Here is a 5281-nt window from a genome sequence, read left to right as displayed (position 1 = left end):
CTGCATTGGCTTCCAGTAAAATCCAGAATAGAATTTAAAATCATTCTTCTTACCTACAAAGCTCTTAATGGTCAGGCACCATCTTATCTTAAAGAGCTCATAGTACCTTACTACCCCACCAGAGCACTGCGCTCCCAGAATGCAGGGTTACTTGTGGTTCCTAGAGTCTCCAAAAGTAGACTAGGAGCCAGAGCGTTCAGCTATCAAGCTCCTCTCCTGTGGAACCAGGTTCCAGTTTGGGTTCAGGAGGCAGACACCATCTCCACATTTAAGAGTAGGCTTAAGACTTTCCTCTTTGATAAAGCTTATAGTTAGGGCTGGCTCAGGTGAGTCCTGAACCATCCCTTAGTTATGCTGCTATAGGCCTAGACTGCCGGGGGATTTCCCATGATGCACTGAGCTCCTCTCTCCTCTACTTTCTCTCCCTCTGTCTCCTAGTGCTGCTCTTGGTGGGAACTGTTGGGCTTCTGTAAATATCATCACAGAGTACGGTCTAGACCTGCTCTTTTATGAAAAGCGCTGTGAGATAACTGTTGTGATTTGGCACTTTATTAATTAAACTGAATTGAATTGAATTTACTGCTTTCATTGAAATTTATCTCCATGATCTTCTTTTAGTGTGAGATTATATTTCTGTAGACTTTTGTTTCTGTATAATCTGCTGATATTCTGGATCAGATTGGATAAACTTCAACAACTCATCTAACTTGTACTGGTCATGTGATGTAAATCTCCACAGTCTAACTTCTACACAGACTGATATGTTTCAGACATGAAGAAGCCTGTTTGTTTTCTGTCTGACTGAGGAAGATTCAGGAGTTGCAGCAGCTGTTTGTCCTTCAGTGAGCTGGAGATGCAGGAAAATGAGCAGACAACATGGAAGGATGTCTGAGATGTGATTCAACATCAGATGGAGAGCAGCTTTGTCTTCAGCTTGTTGGTTTGGACAGCAGGTGGCGCTGCTGCATCAACAATGAGCTGAGACTCAAACAACAGTGTGTTTGTGTCTCATCCAGAGATGCTCACAAGTCTCTGAGCTAGAGTCCTAGTCAAGTTTCTCGTGGTTATTACGAATGTTGTATTGCCTGCTGCGTTCAATCCAGCTGCAGCTATGTTTATAAAACTGCAGAGCTATAAGGAATTCTGTACCTGTAACCTGTTTTTCACTTACAAAGCACAACCATGTAATGTGCAATTCAATAATTGACGGCTTATTAAATACTGTAAGTCAACACACTCCCCAGACTCTAAAACCCAGTGTAACGTTAACTAAATAAAACTGTAACGTTGCATAATCAACAATAAACCTGTAACCTGTTTTAATTTACAGATCATAGGCATAATGTGCAATACAATCAATGACAGCTTAAACTACTGTAAGTCAACACACCCTGCAGACTCTCAAACCAGTGTAATGTTATAACTAAATAAAACTGTAAGGTTACATGATCAACAATAAACCTCTAACCTCTTTCTAGCCAACGGCAATAATTAAGGTGATGGCAGCCAGCGGGACGTAAAGGATTACGTTAATCGAGTCGAGTCTGAAGTCTTTTGAGGATGAGTCTGAAGTCACTGTAGTCCGAGTCTCTAACTCGAGTCCCCATCTCTGGTCTCACCTGCACTCAGACAGCACACACGGACACAAGCTGGGTTCAAACCTGTGACATGGATACAACTAAAACACATCAACATAAATATCAAGTTGAAACAGGAAGCTGTGACATTTTATTAAACTCTTCAAACCCACTTTTCTCCTCAGATTTCCCCAGAAGGAGTTTAAGCTATTTTAAGCACAAACACGTGATCACTATATAAAATATGAAGCATTAGTTTAGTTAAAACTAGTCAACAGTATTAAGGAGCAGTTCAACTGAGCCCCTCCCCCTCCGGCATTAAGGTACCTCCTACACTATAATGATCAATAATAATACCAACCAATAACATAATAACACTGCAGAGTGAGTACTTTTACTCTGAATCACTTCAATGCCTCTGTACTTTAACTGAAGTAACATGTTGAATTCAGGACGTTGAATTCAACTTCTAACAGTATTTGTGATACTTGTACTTGAGTGACTGATCTGAACACTTCACAGTGACAAATTAAACTTATATATCGAGTCCTGTCAGTTGCGCTTATTCTTACATACAGTGTGTTATAAAATTATTACTGTTATTTAGGATATCTTTCTTGACACATCCCAGTTTTAACCACCAATCTGATAATAGTTCAATGATGAATTGATTTATTTCTTGCAACAAATAAGAATGTAGCTCAGGCAGTGAGCATATTGTTGCAGGGACCAAACCCCTACACTGTTTAATAATGTTCCTGTACATTAACCATTTGTATAACCTAATGTGCATATGTTGTTATACTCTGCATACTTACCATATGCATAGACTGCTGTAAATACTATACATATTTCTCTAATCAGCCACCCATTTACTGGTTGCTTCTTATTATTTATTCATCATTCTACATTTCACCGCTGTTCATACTGGTTATATTATCATATTGTCATATACTGTAAATATCATTCCACCTGCTTCATATAAAACCTGCACATAATATTTATTCCAGCTTCCTTTGCTGTTGCATGTTAATCCATTGTTGTTTGTATAAAGTAACGTAATAAAATTATTAATTCCTTATAAATTTTTATTGTTAATATTTTAACGGTAGGAGACAGAACAGACCCAAACGCAACGCGACGGCAGGGTAGACTGCTCCTTCTCCTCGTCGTCACTAAGTACGTCGCCTTACAACCGTGTGATACACACGTCGTCACTAAATACGTCGCCTTACAACCGTGTGACACTCACCTTGTCACTAAGTACGTCGCCTTACATCCGTGTGATACACACGTCGTCACTAAATACGTCGCCTTACAACCGTGTGACACTCACTTTGTCACTAAGTACGTCGCCTTACATCCGTGTGATACACACGTCGTCACTAAATACGTCGCCTTACAACCGTGTGTTACACACGTCGTCACTAAGTACGTCGCCTTACATCCGTGTGATACACACGTCGTCACTAAATACGTCGCCTTACAACCGTGTGACACTCACTTTGTCACTAAGTACGTCGCCTTACAACCATGTGAAAATGGTTGTATTAGGCCTACAGTTACTTATAAAATTAATCATTGAAGTATTAGAGCTGTAATGTAATGGACATGAAGGACATGAAGGTCATTGTCAGCACAGGTTTGTCATTTTGCTTGTCATTGGTACTTTATCCACAAAGAATGAACACATCACTGGCTTTATGTTTGGTTTATTAAAACATCACTGCAGATCATCTTCAAGCTCCACTGAACCCCCTGTGAGAGAGAGGGGGGGGGGGGTAGACAAACCTACACATCTGTAAAGATTCATCCAGGTCATGTTTATCCAAGAAATGTTGACTCGGGAGCATCTGGACGTTTCTTGTAAAAGGCTACAGGTTTGATTGAGAAAGTTATGGATTGTTAAATTTTGGAACTTCATTAACAGCTTTTGCTGCTGATGTTGGCATCAGTTACTGTATAAGTTGTTATTGAATGTTTTTATTTCTCAAACAGTTCTCACACACAGGAACTCTGATGATGATGTGATATTAATTTGTACAAAGTAATTATGTAATTAGAGTAAATAATATCCAGTAAGAATTGAGTGTTCACCAATATTGTGCATTCAGCCACTATGATGTATTAATGGGGGTAAATAAACCTGAATTGTGAAATCTGATTTCTGATAAATTGTATAATGTGTTGTTTTCTATCACCGGGGTCCACTCAGTATTCTTGCTACATTTGCAGCTCCGCTGCGCTGATAGCATTTGATGCTAACTTGGGAACTATTCAGACGCTCCATGATATTGGAACGGAATAGTTACATTTTTTTTGTATCCTGATTACGTAACACCGATACATGTAATCCATTACTCCCCAACCCTGATTACTAGTTACTGTCATTTGAGAGTAATTAATTATATAACAATATTACTGTCTCTGAATTGTAATGCTTTACATTGCTTTTGCGTTACTTTCACTGATATTTAAAGGGAACATTATTCTGATAGTAAGCTGTGCTGCATAAGTGGGTTCTAGTTAGGCCTATGTGCAGCAATATGTCCATTTTACGGTGGGCCTTATAAAAAGTTAGTTATAAAAATTAACTTTCTGATTACTAGTGGATCGGTGAGGGTGAATAGTATGAATCGTCGCTCCATTAAGAAAGACGCTGTGCGCCTTTACGCACAAGGTACAGCAGCATAAAGTCAATAATTATTTGAATCTCCAACAAGATCAGTCAGGATGAACTGACAGCAGTCTCCTTAATCATGAAAGTAACTCATTAAAGCACAAACACACAGCCTATAGAAATCTATTTACGCACGATCCATCTTGTTAAGAGGAGCCGAGTTCCCCAGTAGTTTGCAACCTGCCTACAATGTCGGATCGGATTCCCACTACAGGAAATAACGTTACTCTTTTACTCATGGATTTGTTGTTCTGGTGCCAAATGTTTCTAGGTGTTGTTGAATTATAAAAAAAAAACATTACTTACTATTACTTATTATATAATTTCGGGTTAAAATGAGTTGTAACGAGCGTTACTGAGATTGTAAAGGGTAAAATACTACTGGTTCATAGTGATGCGTTATATATCTGCGTTCGAGCAAAAAGCAATACATTACTGTAATTGTGTTACTTTTGTTGCATGCCTGTCGCTGTGTTGTTAAAATGTGCTGTAAATGCTCAGAGAGTACTGATACACACACACTACAACCATTTCCACCTTATGTAAACAAATGAAAAACCACACCAAAAGTGCATTAATATTAAAGATTTTATAAAGTTATAAAGTATATGCAATGACCCAAAAATGAGTCGTAATTACTTCATCCCTTGTGTGCGCCTGCTTGGACACACATGTAGTCTATAAATACAGTGAGGAAAATAAGTATTTGAACACCCTGCTATTTTGCAAGTCCTCCCACTTGGAAATCATGGAGGGGTCTGAAATTGTCATCGTAGGTGCATGTCCACTGTGAGAGACATAATCTAAAAAAGAAAAAAAAACAGAAATGTATGATTTTTTAACTATTTATTTGTATGATACAGCTGCAAATAAGTATTTGAACACCTGAGAAAATCAATGTTAATATTTGGTACAGTAGCCTTTGTTTGCAATTACAGAGGTCAAACGTTTCCTGTAGTTTTTCACCAGGTTTGCACACACTGCAGGAGGGATTTTGGCCCACTCCTCCACACAGATCTTCTCT

The 5281-nt window shown here is 38.6% G+C and overlaps 1 long non-coding RNA gene across 1 annotated transcript; it reads left to right on the top strand.

Moving 5' to 3' along the window:
• The first annotated feature begins 2963 nt into the window (after positions 1–2963).
• On the top strand, positions 2964–3741 carry LOC123964168. The gene is made up of 2 exons (XR_006823354.1): positions 2964–3219; positions 3310–3741. It is a non-coding gene; the product is annotated as an uncharacterized LOC123964168 (long non-coding RNA).
• The last annotated feature ends 1540 nt before the right edge of the window (positions 3742–5281 follow it).

This window comes from Micropterus dolomieu, unplaced genomic scaffold (genome assembly GCF_021292245.1).
Source record: "Micropterus dolomieu isolate WLL.071019.BEF.003 ecotype Adirondacks unplaced genomic scaffold, ASM2129224v1 contig_949, whole genome shotgun sequence".
Lineage (NCBI taxonomy): Eukaryota > Metazoa > Chordata > Actinopteri > Centrarchiformes > Centrarchidae > Micropterus > Micropterus dolomieu.
Note: the sequence above shows the minus strand (reverse complement) of the source record. Positions and strands in the feature narration are given on the sequence as shown.